This window comes from Bufo gargarizans, chromosome 3 (assembly GCF_014858855.1).
Source record: "Bufo gargarizans isolate SCDJY-AF-19 chromosome 3, ASM1485885v1, whole genome shotgun sequence".
NCBI classification, from domain to species: Eukaryota; Metazoa; Chordata; class Amphibia; order Anura; family Bufonidae; genus Bufo; species Bufo gargarizans.
This window is the reverse complement of record NC_058082.1, coordinates 567452376-567470832: the sequence shown is the minus strand read 5'-3', so window position 1 is coordinate 567470832 and position 18457 is coordinate 567452376. Positions and strand designations below refer to the sequence as shown.

The 18457-nt window shown below is 47.0% G+C and overlaps 1 protein-coding gene across 2 annotated transcripts in view; it reads right to left on the bottom strand.

The window, feature by feature from the left end:
- Positions 1-6903, bottom strand: part of SLC37A1 (solute carrier family 37 member 1) — a 79253-nt gene extending 72350 nt beyond the window's left edge. For both annotated transcript variants that reach the window (XM_044284298.1, XM_044284299.1), the window contains exon 1: positions 6787-6903. The gene's annotated coding sequence lies outside the window, so the exon portion shown is untranslated. The remainder of the gene's footprint in view (positions 1-6786) is intronic.
- Positions 6904-18457: the final 11554 nt, after the last annotated feature.

The window sequence follows — 18457 nt, the reverse complement described above, 5'->3', positions numbered from 1 at the left end:
ACAGAGGAGTGTTACTGTGCAGTGTCCGTACACAGAGGAGTGGTACTGTGCAGTGTCCATCCACAGAGGAGTGGTACTGTGCAGTGTCCATCCACAGAGGAGTGGTACTGTTCAGTGTCCATCCACAGAGGAGTGGTACTGTGCAGTGTCCATACACAGAGGAGTGGTACTGTGCAGTGTCCGTACAGAGAGGAGTGGTACTGTGCAGTGTCCGTACACAGAGGAGTGGTACTGTGCAGTGTCCATACACAGATGAGTGGTACTGTGCAGTGTCCATACACAGAGGAGTGGTACTGTGCCATGTACATACACAGAGGAGTGGTACTGTTTAGTGTCCATCCACAGAGGAGTGGTACTGTTCAGTGTCCATCCACAGAGGAGTGATACTGTGCAGTGTCCATACACAGAGGAGTGGTACTGTGCAGTGTCCATACACAGAGGAGTGGTACTGGGCAGTGTCCGTACAGAGAGGAGTGGTACTGTGCAGTGTCCGTACAGAGAGGAGTGGTACTGTGCAGTGTCCGTACAGAGAGGAGTGGTACTGTGCAGTGTCCGTACAGAGAGGAGTGGTACTGTGCAGTGTCCATTCACAGAGGAGTGGTACTGTGCAGTGTCCGTACAGAGAGGAGTGGTACTGTGCAGTGTCCATACACAGAGGAGTGGTACTGTGCCATGTACATACACAGAGGAGTGGTACTGTGCAGTGTCCATACACAGAGGAGTGGTACTGTGCAGTGTCCATACACAGAGGAGTGGTACTGTGCAGTGTCCATACACAGAGGAGTGGTACTGTGCAGTGTCCGTACAGAGAGGAGTGGTACTGTGCAGTTTCCATCCACAGAGGAGTGGTACTGTTCAGTGTCCATACACAGAGGAGTGGTACTGTTCAGTGTCCATCCACAGAGGAGTGGTACTGTGCAGTGTCCATACACAGAGGAGTGGTACTGTGCAGTGTTTATCCACAGAGGAGTGGTACTGTGCAGTGTCCGTACACAGAGGAGTGGTACTGTGCAGTGTCCATCCACAGAGGAGTGGTACTGTTCAGTGTCCATCCACAGAGGAGTGGTACTGTTCAGTGTCCATCCACAGAGGAGTGGTACTGTGCAGTGTCCATACAGAGAGGAGTGGTACTGTGCAGTGTCCGTACAGAGAGGAGTGGTACTGTGCAGTGTCCATACAGAGAGGAGTGGTACTGTGCAGTGTCCATACACAGAGGAGTGGTACTGTGCCATGTACATACACAGAGGAGTGGTACTGTGCAGTGTCCATCCACAGAGGAGTGGTACTGTGCAGTGTCCATACACAGAGTAGTGGTACTGTGCAGTGTCCATACACAGAGGAGGGGTACTGTGCAGTGTCCGTACACAGAGGAGTGGTACTGTGCAGTGTCCATACACAGAGGAGTGGTACTGTTCAGTGTCCATCCACAGAGGAGTGGTATTGTTCAGTGTCCATCCACAGAGGAGTGGTACTGTGCAGTGTCCATACACAGAGGAGTGGTACTGTGCAGTGTCCGTACAGAGAGGAGTGGTACTGTGCAGTGTCCATACACAGAGGAGTGGTACTGTGCAGTGTCCATACACAGAGGAGTGGTACTGTGCCATGTACATACACAGAGGAGTGGTACTGTTCAGTGTCCATCCACAGAGGAGTGATACTGTGCAGTGTCTATACACAGAGGAGTGGTACTGTGCAGTGTCCATACACAGAGGAGTGGTACTGTGCAGTGTCCATACACAGAGGAGTGGTACTGTGCAGTGTCCATACACAGAGGAGTGGTAATGTGCAGTGTCCATACACAGAGGAGTGGTGCTGTGCCATGTACATACACAGAGGAGTGGTACTGTGCAGTGTCCATACACAGAGGAGTGGTACTGTGCAGTGTCCATACACAGAGGAGTGGTACTGTGCCATGTACATACACAGAGGAGTGGTACTGTGCAGTGTCCATACACAGAGAAGTGGTACTGTGCAGTGTCCATACACAGAGGAGTGGTACTGTGCAGTGTCCATACACAGAGGAGTGGTACTGTGCAGTGTCCATACACAGAGGAGTGGTACTGTGCAGTGTCCATACACAGAGAAGTGGTACTGTGCAGTGTCCATACACAGAGGAGTGGTACTGTGCAGTGTCCATCCACAGAGGAGTGGTACTGTTCAGTGTCCATCCACAGAGGAGTGGTACTGTGCAGTGTCCATACACAGAGGAGTGGTACTGTGCAGTGTCCGTACAGAGAGACATGCAGTCACATGATATTTTCCTCAGTGTCAGGAGGGTAGCGTCAGCAGCTCCAGGATGTGGTACAGGATGTCCCTGTAGCCGGGTGTTGCAGGACATTCTCGGGACGTGTGCACACTAGACTCTGGAGGATGTGGTGACAGTCATGAAGCATGGTCCCCCTCCAGGAAGTGTAGGCCGGGTCCACGTCACCAGCATTAGAGAGACGTTTCCGCCATTGCCACCACATTTAAATAAGTTTTATCACAACTACAACGAGCAGTCCCTGAGGGACGCTGACCGAGACGTGCAATACCACCGCCAGCAATCACGAGACCGCCAAACACACAGCACTTCTTGTTTTAGGGGGGTCCAGTGTAATGGACTATTATCATATGGGGGGTCCAGTGTAATGTTATATGGGGGGTACATCCCCTCATTCATACCGACCCCCTCCTGCATACTATGTCACACACACAGGATACAATCATACAGACGTCATACTATGTCACACACACAGGATACAATCTTACAGACATCATACTATGTCACACACACAGGATACAATCTTACAGACGTCACACTATGTCACACACACAGGATACAATCTTACAGACGTCACACTATGTCACACACACACAGGATACAATCTTACAGACGTCATACTATGTCACACACACATGATACAATCTTACAGACGTCATACTATGTCACACACACAGGATACAATCTTACAGACGTCATACTATGTCACACACACAGGATACAATCATACAGACGTCATACTATGTCACACACACAGGATACAATCATACACACGTCATACTATGTCACACACACAGGATACAATCTTACAGACGTCATACTATGTCACACACACAGGATACAATCTTACACACATCACACTATGTCACACACACACAGGATACAATCTTACACACGTCATACTATGTCACACACACAGGATACAATCTTACAGACGTCATACTATGTCACACACACAGGATACAATCTTACAGACGTCATACTATGTCACACACACAGGATACAATCTTACAGACGTCATACTATGTCACACACACAGGATACAATCTTACAGAAGTCATACTATGTCACACACACAGGATACAATCTTACAGACGTCATACTATGTCACACACACAGGATACAATCTTACAGACGTCATACTATGTCACACACACAGGATACAATCTTACACACGTCATACTATGTCACACACACAGGATACAATCATACAGACGTCATACTATGTCACACACACAGGATACAATCTTACAGACGTCATACTATGTCACACACACAGGATACAATCTTACACACGTCATACTATGTCACACACACAGGATACAATCTTACACACGTCATACTATGTCACACACACAGGATACAATCTTACAGACGTCATACTATGTCTCACACACACAGGATACAATCTTACACACGTCATACTATGTCACACACACAGGATACAATCTTACAGACGTCATACTATGTCACACACACACAGGATACAATCTTACACACGTCATACTATGTCACACACACAGGATACAATCTTACAGACGTCATACTATGTCACACACACAGGATACAATCTTACACACGTCATACTATGTCACACACACAGGATAAAATCTTACAGATGTCATACTCTGTCACACACACAGGATACAATCTTACAGAGGTCATACTATGTCACACACACAGGATACAATCTTACAGACGTCATACTATGTCACACACAGGATACAATCTTAAAACCGTCATACTATGTCACATACACAGGATACAATCTTACAACCGTCATACTATGTCACACACACAGGATAAAATCTTACAACCGTCATACTATGCCACACACATGATACAATCTTACAGACATCATACTATGTCACACACACAGGATACAATCTTACAGATGTCATACTATGTCACACACACAGGATACAATCTTACAGACATCATACTATGTCACACACACAGGATACAATCTTACACACATCATACTATGTCACACACACAGGATACAATCTTACAACCGTCATACTATGCCACACACATGATACAATCTTACAGACATCATACTATGTCACACACACAGGATACAATCTTACAGACGTCATACTATTTCACACACACAGGATACAATCTTACAACCGTCATACTATGTCACACACACACAGGATACAATCTTACAGACGTCATACTATGTCACACACACAGGATACAATCTTACACACGTCATACTATGTCACACACACACAGGATACAATCTTACAGACGTCATACTATGTCACACACACAGGATACAATCTTACAGACGTCATACTATGTCACACACAGGATACAATCTTACAGACGTCATACTATTTCACACACACAGGATACAATCTTACAACCGTCATACTATGTCACACACACACAGGATACAATCTTACAGACGTCATACTATGTCACACACACAGGATACAATCTTACAGAGGTCATACTATGTCACACACACAGGATACAATCTTACACACGTCATACTATGTCACACACACACAGGATACAATCTTACAGACGTCATACTATGTCACACACACAGGATACAATCTTACAGACGTCATACTATGTCACACACAGGATACAATCTTACAGACGTCATACTATTTCACACACACAGGATACAATCTTACACACGTCATACTATGTCACACACACAGGATACAATCTTACAGACGTCATACTATGTCACACACACAGGATACAATCTTACAACCGTCATACTATGTCACACACACACAGGATACAATCTTACAGACGTCATACTATGTCACACACACAGGATACAATCTTACACACGTCATACTATGTCACACACACACACAGGATACAATCTTACAGACGTCATACTATGTCACACACACAGGATACAATCTTACAGACGTCATACTATGTCACACACAGGATACAATCTTACAGACGTCATACTATTTCACACACACAGGATACAATCTTACACACGTCACACTATGTCACACACACACAGGATACAATCTTACAACCGTCATACTATATCACACACACAGGATACAATCTTACAGATGTCATACTATGTCACACACACAGGATACAATCTTACAGACGTCATACTATGTCACACACACAGGATACAATCTTACAGACGTCATACTATGTCACACACACAGGATACAATCTTACACACGTCATACTATGTCACACACACACAGGATACAATCTTACAGACGTCATACTATGTCACACACACAGGATACAATCTTACAGACATCATACTATGTCACACACAGAATAAAATGTTAGGAGACATAAGATGGGCTAGGGATGTCTTCAAAAGGTTGGGTATGGGGCAGGCTGAGTGTCAGGCAGATGGATGGGGAGGCTGATGTATGGGGCAGGCTGATAGATGGGGCAGGCTGAGTGTCAGGCAGACTGATGGGGAGGCTGATGTATGGGGCAGGCTGATGTACAGGGAGGCTGATAGATGGGGCAGGCTGAGTGGCAGGCCTAGATATGGGGCAGGCTGAGTGTCAGGCAGACTGATGGGGAGGCTGATGTATGGGGCAGGCTGATGTATGGGGCAGGCTGATGTATGGTGGAGGCTGAGTGTCAGGAAGATGGATGGGGAGGCTGATGTATGGGGAGGCTGATAGATGGGGCAGGCTGAGTGGCAGGCCTAGATATGGGGCAGGCTGAGTGGCAGGCCTAGATATGGGGCAGGCTGAGTGTCAGGCAGACTGATGGGGAGGCTGATGTATGGGGCAGGCTGATGTATGGGGCAGGCTGATGTATGGTGGAGGCTGAGTGTCAGGAAGATGGATGGGGAGGCTGATGTATGGGGCAGGCTGATAGATGGGGCAGGCTGAGTGGCAGGCCTAGATATGGGGCAGGCTGAGTGTGAGCCAGACTGATGGGGAGGCTGATGTATGGGGCAGGCAGATGTATGGGGCAGGCTGATGTATGGTGGAGGCTGAGTGTCAGGAAGATGGATGGGGAGGCTGATGTACAGGGAGGCTGATGTATGGGGCAGGCTGAGTGTCAGGAAGATGGATGGGGAGGCTGATGTACAGGGAGGCTGATAGATGGGGCAGGCTGAGTGGCAGGCCTAGATATGGGGCAGGCTGAGTGTCAGGCAGACTGATGGGGAGGCAGATGTATGGAGAGACTGATGTATAGTGGAGACTGATGTATGGGGCAGGCTGATGTATGGGGCAGGCTGAGTGTCAGGCAGATGGATGGGGAGGCTGATGTACAGGGAGGCTGATAGATGGGGCAGGCTGAGTGGCAGGCCTAGATATGGGGCAGGCTGAGTGTCAGGCAGACTGATGGGGAGGCTGATGTATGGGGCAGGCTGATGTACAGGGAGGCTGATGTATGGTGGAGGCTGAGTGTCAGGAAGATGGATGGGGAGGCTGATGTATGGGGCAGGCTGATGTACAGGGAGGCTGATAGATGGGGCAGGCTGAGTGGCAGGCCTAGATATGGGGCAGGCTGAGTTGAAGCACATGTAGGGGTCCAGGACTTACCTGCTGTTTCTCTCTCTATATATTTCTCTCTGTATTTCCTGCTTGTTGGGGAGAAGCTGTGACTTCCTCATACAGGGCTCATCTCCCGGCGCTGCCCTTTTATCACCTGCTGTCGCCTCCCCCCCCCCCCCCCCCCCTTTGTGCCTGAACAGGTTGGAGCAGTAGCTCAGGTGTACAGTGAGGGCCACACCCCGAGCCTGCGTCACTTCACCAGGAATGTGCCCAATGTAAACCGGCCATCACCCATAACCACAGACCTTATCTGTGCACCTGCTGAGATCCACACGTGTAATGAATATATTGTCATAGAATGTAAGAGAAACATAATACGTCATGTAATACGATGTAACAGAGCAGAATATAAGACGATGGAATAGAAGATAATGTCAGCGAGAAGTCCAGACGCCAGAAATGTTCCAACTCTGATTGGTTATTAATATTGTGTCATTTATTACCTTTCATATTAGGCTTGTCCAGGAGGAGGAGACGAAAGATGATTTACCTTCGGGAAGGCTCTCCGGCCCAATCCTGGTTGGCTCTAATCTCAGATGCCAAATCAAAGGAGATGGCAGGAATGGCAATGACCTCAGGGAACATAAGTTCAGGATTGTGCTTCGGGGAACGACTGGCACAGAAACTCCTAGACAAGGCATCGGCCATAATATTCTTAGGACCAGGCCTACATGTAATAGAGTGAAAGATGGTTCAAACCGAGCCTGCCTAGGGTTCAGTCAATTTTAAAAACCTATGGATCATTACTTGATGCTGAGGTCCCTCCAGATAGTGAAGCTGTTACCAATCTCAGAACTTCCAAAAAAATAAGCACATGGTCTGAGGTGAGTGACAATGTTTCCTGGGACAACATGCCTGCCACTCCAACTTCAGAGGCATCAACCTCCACCACAAATGGCTTAGACCGGTCTTTCTGGACTACAACAGGGGCTTCCATGAAACAACTTTTCATAAAGTCAAAGGCTGCAACCTCCCCTGGTTGCCAATGAAGTAGATCACCCCCTTTTAGGTCACGTTCATGAGAGGCTTGGCCATTACCAAAGACTTTTATGAACCTGTGGTAATAGTTCAATAATCCAAGAAAGCAATACTGTAATACTTTAGGAGAAGAGGGATGGACCTAGTCCATTACAGCTTGGACCTTAGCAGAGTTCATCTTAAATGCCCTTGGAGTAAGAATAGACCTGAGAAGGGCACCTCCTGAACCCCTGACAGATCCAAATGGTTATCAGAGAGTATCTGTAAGACCATCCTGACAATATGTTGTATATGGAACGTCCAGTCTGAACAATAGATCAATATATCATCCAGATAAAAGACAACAAACCTCCCGATACATTCCCTGAAAATACTGTACACCGGATTCTGGAAGATGGAGAAGCATTGCTTAACCCAAAAGGCATGACTGGGTATTCGAAATGACCCTCAGGGGTATTAAACGCTGTCTCCACTCATCCCCTTCCTTAATACAGATAAGATTATAAGCCCCCCGGAGGTCAAGCTTATAACCCACCGAGCCCACAGAACCTGGTTAAAGAAGTCTACAATCAATGGCAAAAAGGGAGATATGAGATCTGCACACCCTGAGTGGTGGGTGCTCGCAGAGGACATGCGTCAATTGATTCCTAGGAGAAATCCACGGCACACCATATGTTCTTCATCAGATAATGTTTTTAATACATGGTGATTTTTACATAATTTTTGTTCCATCCAGAGCAAGTAATAAAGCAATACAATTGGCCTAGCAGTACAACCCCATTTTGCTTTATTACTTGCTCTGGATGGAACAAAAATGATGTAAAAATCACCATGTATTAAAAACATTATCTGATGAAAAACATACACTCAATGGCACTGATTCTTCACCGTAATTCAGCTCCCTATAATCAATGCAAGGCCGGAGTCCACCTTTTTCTACTGACCAAGACAAACCCAGCCCCATTGGTGACCTAGAGAGCTTAACATGACCCTTCTGTAAACTTTCCTGAATCCCTCATGGCCTGGCGTTCAGGTCCAGAGAGATCCTCTCTTTAGGAGACTTAACCGCAGGCAATAAGTCAATGGCGCAATCGTATGGTCCGTGCAGAGGAAGAATCAGAACCATCAATAGACATCAAGTCCCGGACATGTTCCAGCTCCTCAGCGAGACTAGCAAGGAACACAGCCAGGAATATTTGAGCCCCCATTTCTCACTAGAGGTCCAGTTAATACCGTGGCAGACCCAGGGTGACATTAGCAGCGGATTCTCAATTATACAGAAAACAGATCTCAACGTGAACGGCTTCAATCAGCAGAGGTGTAGTGTCAGCAGCCACAACCTGCACAGGGCCAGAGGGAGACCAGGATCTACAAAACCAGCAGCAGATTGGGCGCAGGATTTTTGGTGGAATGTTCTTAGAGGTTCTGGGAAATACCTGTTCACTTAGGAGATCTTCCCCGGAGCCACCTAGGCCAGGAGACCTTCCCGGGAGCCACCGAGGCCCAGACACCTTCCCGGGAGCCACTTAGGCCCAGACACCTTCCCGGGAGCCACCTAGGCCCAGACACCTTCCCGGGAGCCACCTAGGCCCAGACACCTTCCCTGAACCACCTAGGCCCAGACACCTTCCCTGAAGCCATCTAGGCCCAGACACCTTCCCTGAAGCCACCTAGGCCCAGACACCTTACCTAAAGCCACCTAGGCCAAGACACCTTCCCTGAAATCAGGGAACAGGGTGGAGCAAACCAGGGAGGCGGTAACTGAAACTAGAGGAGCAGGGAACTGGGTTCAGTTCAGCACAGGAGCTGCCCAGAAGGCTGAATAGCTCAGTTAGAAGAGCTGTGGCCTGGGACACAGGAGTCCTGACAGTAGTCCCCTCCTTCCAGGATGGCCTCTGGACAACTTAGGAGCTGGTTTCCCTGAATGTCTGTGATGAAATGCCCTTGTAAGCCTAGGGGTGTGAACATTGTTTTCTGGTTCCCATGAATTCTCTTCTGGTCCATAACCCTTCCATTGCACCAGATATTGCACTCGAACTCAGAAAATTCGAGAGTCCGAAATTTTCTCAAGAATGTATTCTTCCTCCCCTTGGACTTTTACTGGTGCAGGAGATGGCTGATTTCTCCCTGGAAAGGGGTTTTCATTGAATGGCTTGGGCAATGACACGTGGAACACAGGGTGTATTTTTAATCTGTTTAACACGGAAGGCAACTTGGTTAACTTGTATAGAAATCTGGAAAGGTCCTATGAATTTTTGGCCCAATTTTGAGGATGGAACATATGTTTTCATATTTCTAGTAGATAGCCAAACCTTATCACCAACTTTAAAGGTAGGAGGAACTTTGCGATGTTTATCAGCTGCTTTCCTATAGTCTTCTTGGGCTTCTTGTAGCATCTCTATTAGTTTCCTCTGGGTTCTTGCAATTTCTTTAGTCTGTGAGTAACAGCAGGAATAGGTGTACTAAGAGGGAGGTTAGGAATAAATACTGGATGTAAGCCAAAGTTAGCAAAAAATGGACTTTGAGATGTTACACTATGTTTAGAGTAGTTGTAGGCAAATTCTGCTGTCAGTAAATAGTCCACCCAATCATCTTGAAGATAGGAAATAAAACAGCGGAGGTATTGTTCCAGAGTTTGGTTTGTCCTTTCCGTCTGGCCATTGGACCTAGGATGAAAAGCAGAAGACAATTAACTGTAACTCCTAAAGCTGTACAGAAGTTCTTCCACAATCATGATGTGAATTGAACACCTCTATCTGAAATTACATTGTCAGGCATTTCATGCAACCTAAATATCTCCTTAAAGGGAGTCTGTCACCACTTTTTTGCATGTTAGACCATTAAAATAGGGTTATTTGATCCAGCCAGAACATAAAAACGGTACCTTTGTGGTAGAAAACGGACTTTTCAAGTTGCAGAAAACGAACTTATAAGATTATTTTCGGAGCCCTCTCAAGTGCCCAGGGCGGTCTCTCAATCCTCGGAGCCCCTGGCTGGCACCTCCTAAACGGCTGATAACTCCGCCCTCCGTGCGCCTCTGCCGCCCGTTTACTCCCCTCCCCTGTCCCTTTCCACTGCGGCTGTGCGGTCCAAATCGTAGCGGGCGCATGCGCAATAGGTATTGCGATGCCCTGCCAGGAGCGGGCATCGCATTGCGCATGCGCCCGCTACGATTTGGACCGCACAGCCGCAGTGGAAAGGGACAGGGGAGGGGAGTAAACGGGCGGCAGAGGCGCACGGAGGGCGGAGTTATCAGCCGTTTAGGAGGTGCCAGCCAGGGGCTCCGAGGATTGAGAGACCGCCCTGGGCACTTGAGAGGGCTCCGAAAATAATCTTATAAGTTCGTTTTCTGCAAATTGAAAAGTCCGTTTTCTACCACAAAGGTACCGTTTTTATGTTCTGGCTGGATCACATAACCCTATTTTAATGGTCTAACATGCAAAAAAGTGGTGACAGACTCCCTTTAACCATTAATTCTGTAGTTCGTTCTGCAGTAGGAATTCCTCTAATTGGAATGCAATGGGCCATCTTTGTGAGTCGGTCCACAACAACAAGGATGGTAGTCATTTCTTTAGCAGGAGAAAGGTCCACAATAAAATCCATGGAAATTGATCCCCAAGGCCTAGATGGAACTGGAAGTGGTTGGAGAAGACCTAGAGGAGGAGATTGCTGTGTCTTGTTTCTGGTACATGTTAAACAGAAGTAAACATATTTTCTAACATCGTTCTTACAATTAGGCCGCCAAAATGAACGAAGCAGTAGGTCGTAAGTTTTCGTGACTCCAAGATGCCCTGCAAGTTTTGAAATGTGGACCAGTTTGAGAACTTCATGACCAGGCCACTTTTTACACTTCTGCACTGCACTACTTTCACCGTTTATTGCTCGGTCATGCAACTTACCACCCAAATGAATTTTACCTCCTTTTCTTCTCACTAATAGAGCTTTCATTTGGTGGTATTTCATCGCTGCTGACATTTTTACTTTTTTTGTTATTAATCAAAATTTAACGTTTTTTTTGCAAAAAAATGACATTTTTCACTTTCAGTTGTAAAATTTTGCAAAAAAAACGACATCCATATATAAATTTTTTGCTAAATTTATTGTTCTACATGTCTTTGATAAAAAAAAAATGTTTGGGTCAAAAAAAAATGGTTTGGGTAAAAGTTATAGCTTTTTGAAGCAGCTCTGACTTTCTGAGCACCTGTCATGTTTCCTGAGGTTCTACAATGCCCAGACAGTAGAAACACCCCACAAATGACCCCATTTCGGAAAGTAGACACCCTAAGGTATTCACTGATGGGCATAGTGAGTTCATAGAACTTTTTATTTTTGGTCACAAGTTATCGGAAAATGATGATTTTTATTTTTTTTCTTACAAAGTCTCATATTCCACTAACTTGTGACAAAAAATAAAAACTTCCATGAACTCACTATGCCCATCACAAAATACCTTGGGGTGTCTTCTTTCCAAAATGGGGTCACTTGTGGGGTAGTTATACTGCCCTGGCATTTTAGGGGCCCAGATGTGTGAGAAGAAGTTTGCAATCAAAATCTGTAAAAAATGACCGGTGAAATCCGAAATGTGCACTTTGGAATGTGGGCCCCTTTGCCCACCTAGGCTGCAAAAAAGTGTCACACATGTGGTATCGCCGTACTCAGGAGAAGTTGGGGAATGTGTTTTGGGGTGTCATTTTACATATACCCATGCTGGGTGAGATAAATATATTGGTCAAATGCCAACTTTGTATAAAAAAATGGGAAAAGTTGTCTTTTGCCAAGATATTTCTCTCACCCAGCATGGGTATATGTAAAATGACACCCCAAAACACATTCCCCAACTTCTCCTGAGTACGGCGATACCAGATGTGTGACACTTTTTTGCAGCCAAGGTGGGCAAAGGGGCACATATTCCAAAGTGCACCTTTCGGATTTCACAGGCCATTATTTACACATTTTGATTGCAAACTACTTACCACACATCTGGGCCCCTAGAGTGCCAGGGCAGTATAACTACCCAACAAGTGACCCCATTTTGGAAAGAAGACACCCCAAGGTATTCCGTGAGGGGCACGGCGAGTTCCTAGAAATTTTTATTTTTTGTCACAAGTTAGCGGAAAATGATGATTTTTTATTTTTTTTCTTACAAAGTCTCATATTCCACTAACTTGTGACAAAAAATAAAAACTTCCATGAACTCACTATGCCCATCACAAAATACCTTGGGGTGTCTTCTTTCCAAAATGGGGTCACTTGTGGCGTAGTTATACTGCCCTGGCATTCTAGGGGCCCAGATGTGTGAGAAGAAGTTTGCAATCAAAATCTCTAAAAAATGACCGGTGAAATCTGAAAGGTGCACTTTAGAATATGTGCCCCTTTGCCCACCTAGGCGGCAAAAAAGTGTCACACATCTGGTATCGCCGTACTCAGGAGAAGTTGGGGAATGTGTTTTGGGGTGTCATTTTACATATACCCATGCTGGGTGAGAGAAATATCTTGGCAAAAGACAACTTTTCCCATTTTTTTTTATACAAAGTTGGCATTTGACCAAGATATTTTTCTCACCCAGCATGCGTATATGTAAAATGACACCCCAAAACACATTCCCCAACTTCTCCTGAGTACGGCGATACCACATGTGTGACACTTTTTTGCAGCCTAGATGCGCAAATCGGCCCAAATTCCTTTTAGGAGGGCATTTTTAGACATTTGGATCCCAGACTTCTTCTCACGCTTTCGGGCCCCTAAAAAGCCAGGGCAGTATAAATACCCCACATGTGACCCCATTTTGGAAAGAAGACACCCCAAGGTATTCAATGAGGGGCCTGGCGAGTTCATTGAAAAAAAAATTTTTGGCATAAGTTAGCGGAAATTGATTTTTTTTTGTTATTTCTCACAAAGTCTCCCTTTCCGCTAACTTGGGACAAAAATTTCAATCTTTCATGGACTCAATATGCCCCTCACGGAATACCTTGGGGTGTCTTCTTTCCGAAATGGGGTCACATGTGGGGTATTTATACTGCCCTGGCATTTTAGGGCCCTAAAGCGTGAGAAGAAGTCTGGAATATAAATGTCTAAAAAATGTTACGCGTTTGGATTCCGGGAGGGGTATGGTGCGTTCATGTGAGATTTTATTTTTTGACACAAATTAGTGGAATATGAGACTTTGTAATAAAAAAAAATAAAAAAAAAATTCTGCTAACTTGGGCCAAAAAAATGTCTGAATGGAGCCTTACAGGGGGGTGATCAATGACAGGGGGTGATCAGGGAGTCTATATGGGTGATCACCCCTCTGTCATTGATCACCCCCCTGTAAGGCTCCATTGAGACGTCCGTATGTGTTTTGCGGATCCGATCCATGTATCCGTGGATCCGTAAAAATCATACGGACGTCTGAATGGAGCCTTACAGGGGGGTGATCAATGACAGGGGGGTGATCAGGGAGTGTATATGAAGTGATCAGTGGTTCATAAGGGGTTAATAAGTGAAAGGGGGGGGTGTAGTGTAGTGTAGTGGTGTTTGGTGCTACTTACAGAGCTGCCTGTGTCCTCTGGTGGTCGATCCAAACAAAAGGGACACCAGAGGACCAGGTAGCAGGTATATTAGACGCTGTTATCAAAACAGCGTCTAATATACCTGTTAGGGGTTAAAAAAATCGCATCTCCAGCCTGCCAGCGAACGATCGCCGCTGGCAGGCTGGAGATCCACTCGCTTACCCTCCGTTCCTGTGAACGCGCGCGCCTGTGTGCGCGCGTTCACAGGAAATCTCGCGTCTCGCGAGATGACGCGTATATGCGTCGCTGAGCGCACAGCTGCCACCTCCGGGCCGCAGATCTGCGTTAGGCGGTCCGGAGGTGGTTAAAGGAAAGGTCCACATCTTTAGAAGGATGGTGGAGAAAAGAGTCATTCTGGTATCCCTCTCTCAGCATGGTTAAAAGTTCTTTGGAGTCCAGTATTCCTACAAAAGTTATGGAAGATAAAATAGCAGACTCTGTTTTAGACCCCTCCTGTGGTTCAGCGAGATTCCGGACAAGGCATCAGCTTTGCCTTTTCTTGAACCTGGCCGATAAGAAATAATGAAATTAAATCTAGAGAAAAACAAGGCCCATCTTGCTTGTCCTCCAGACAGTCTCATAGCTTTACGGATGAACTCTAAATTTTTGGGGTCAGTAAGTACAGTCATTGGATGATCAGCTCCTTCCAAAAGATGTCTCCATTCAGAGAAAGCAACTTTAATGGCCAACAGTTCTTGGTTTCCTATGTTGTAATTTCTTTCTGCCGATGACATGGTATGAGAAAGAAAAGCACATGGCGGAAGTTGCATCTTGTCTCCAACTCGTTGAGATCGCTCCCACAGCAGAGTCTGAGATGTCTACTCCAACCACAAAAGGCAATTCAGGATTTGGATGGACCAGTATGGGCGCAGAAGTAAAGAGAGTCTTTCATTGGTCAAAGGCAACTTGTGCCTCTGGAGACCATTAAAATACTTGGTTTTTCTTTGTGAGTAAAGTGATTGGTAAGATGATTTTAGAAAAGTCTTTTATGAATCTCCTGTAGAAATTTGTGCAGCGTCCTACTAGTGTCCGTGGGCACTGCAAAAGCTTATTGTGTCCCGCACTGTTAGAACTGAGGAATTCGCAGATTTTTGTGTCACTAGAAATGCTTGCTGTGACTGAATTGACTTTGACCTTGAACCTAAAATGGCCACCGGAGGCCTTCTTGTCTAATCTGTGGCACCATCACTCTACAAAACGCCCTGTTCGGCATGAAAAATAGAGTGCCGCCCCTTAAAAAGTGCGGGAAAATAATTTTTAATGCGCCATCACTTCATTAACATGGATTCCACTATGAGCGCCGCCTCCCCTGTGCTGCAGAACCTAGGGGGCGTGCAAGAGGAAAGTCGGAGCCTGCGTGGTCAGTGGGCGATTCTGCTAGACGAGTGGCTGCGCACAGACACGCAGAGAGACGCTGAGCTTACCGTTATGTCACAGCCAGAGCACGCGATGGGTGCACCGCCAGCATACAGCCAAGGTGAAAGACTGCCGCGCGGAGGGTTCGCCTCACCTAATCCCTTATGGCCTGCTCTTATGGCTGAGATTGGCGAAGCTGCGATAAGGAAAACCAACCGCACTAAGATTTATTTCAAGGAGCTCACCAAGAGCCTGAATGAGAATCCAGAAGATAATCAACCCAGACTGGAACGGAGAATGGGGACCGTACTAGCCTTCGATAAAGAGAAAGGCTATGGCTTCATACAAGATCATGATACAGGTAGGGACTTTTATGTGAATCGCCGGTCCGTGAAACAGAATTACCTGCTGGGTCACCTATATAACCTGATGCAGGGAGAGAAGGTGGAGTTCACCCCCGCTGAGGGCCTGATACGCGACAGCAGTGTCCAGATTGTGTGCCGAACCAGAAGACTGGGAGTGCATACATGACGCTGTGGAATTGGAGAGCATGTCAGAATTCCCGTCAGGGCCTGTCCGGTCTATGTACCAGCAGAAATCCTCTTTCATAGGCCCTAACATCTTCTGGCAGCCGACTGTGCTGGAGAGAAATGCCAACCCTTATCTAGTGTTTGACCGTAGTCATCAAGACCAAGTTATGGCCGAGATGGAGGTGCAAGAGAAGCTTCAAGCCTACCTGGAGAGCCAACGCCAGATGACTGCACCCCAAGAGATAAATGACTCTCCCGGATCGGAGCCTGAGAAACCGGTTGTCACACCGAAGCTTGCACATGTTACAGAAAAATTGTGCTAGTGCCCGGTCAAGAATCCGTACCTAGGAGGAAATCTATCTTAGCTGAGGCCATTGAACCTATGGGAGTCCGGGTACAGATCTTGTCTCCTGATGGTAGAGTCCTTTGGCCACTACCGGTGGAGCATCCAGAGGAGGAAGATACCTATCTGTGAGTAGGCCTGTCGGCCATTCTACAATGACTGTGCCACTTGGCACCAGTATTGACTGTTGTCAGTTTCCAAGTCACTGCTCAGCCTGCTGTCCCTTTAAGGAACTTTCTAGAATCCCTTCTGGCCTGTGTTTTTCCTTCGGTCCCAGTTGTGCCTGGTTTGCACAAAATTTACGTACCCGGAAAGACATTCTTCTGTGCTTGTTTTTATGCAATTCCTATGTTTACAATTCAACAGACTTTTTGCACTTTCCTTATTCTGCTGCACTAAAAAGTTTTATATTCTAAAGACTTGGTTGGACTTTGCCATGGACCTTATATTATGTTTGTGAGATCAACGCCCATTTGTGTCACCGGCAAGTTCAGAAGAGACGCCGCCCCACATCCCATTTGCATTGTGATTCACATAATTGATGATGTTTTTTCTAGAAGGAGTATTTTCGTACTGTTATTTATATCTGTATGCTCGTCTGCATGCTTTCCCCTTTATATCTTTCAGGAGCCTTCGAGGCCGACACATATTAAGCTGTTGGGGACACAGGGAGTACAGGTTCCGGAAATGGGTGCCTGCTGAAATCAGTCAGCAGGCACCCTGGGTCAATGCCGAGTGGGGTCCTGCGACCCCCCCGTATCGGCGATTGCTGCAAACCGCAGGTCAATTCAGATCTGCAGTTTGCAGCGCTTTCAGAAGTTTCTGATCCACACAGTCTGTGACCGCGGGGATAAGAAACTTTAAAATGCCTTTATTTTGTGTTTAACACCCCCTCTGCAGCCCTCTTTGTTATGTGCCGGCAGGCGCAGTGGGGAGGGGGGTGCGGGCAGTGCAGGCGGGGGGGGGGGGGGGCGGCGGTCATTCGCCCGCCCTCCCTCTCATTTTCAGGATGGCCGAGGGGTTAGCAAGCAGAGTGTTAGCACATTACTGACACTCTGCTTGAAACGGCTGACATCACACAGATCTCAGCCGTTTAACCCCTTCCATGCCGCGGTATGGAAGAGGTTAACAGGGAGGGAGCTCCCTCCCTGTAATGACCGGCGTCACGCAAAGGGAGGGAAAAGGGAAGGCCCTGCCCAAGGGAGAGGGAAAGGTGGTGACCCCTGACTCACCTTGCGGCTGGCACCTGACTGCCCTGACGTCCCTAGACGGGTTCCTCACCCGTACACCGATCACGTGCCTAAACCCTGGCTTTCCCTAAGAAGGGCCCTAGATAGTGAACGGGCCGGTGGGATCGCTAGTCCGCACCACTGTCACTAAGAGGGAAACACCAGGGAGAGGACAGACAATACAGACAAACACATAAACCCAGGTGGGCGACCACAGCAGACCACAAAGGTCCAACAGGGATCCGGAGGGAAACGTTCTGGAACAACAACCAGAGAACACAGCAACACAGCTCCAGTGGGTCAGTATAGAAGTCCAGGCTGGAAGCTCTATATCTGGCAACCAGAGAAGTGTGAGAGGGGAATATAAGGAGGATTGGGAGTGCTGGACAAGGAACAGCTGAGAGAAGGAGCTACGGATCCCTGAGTGAGCCAAAAAGGGTTGCAAAGCAAACACAGAAAGCTACCATAAGGAAACAGCCCTATCTTACATAGAGCGCGCAGCCAACCGCTGCGACCTCCTGACCCAGGGTATAACGGAGTCAGACGTGGTTCTTGACACCCTCGTGACAGTACCCCCCTCTCTACGAGGGGCCTCTGGACACTCAGGACCAGGTCTCTCAGGATGAGAGGCATGAAAAGCCCGAACTAGCCTGTCGGCGTTTACCTCAGACG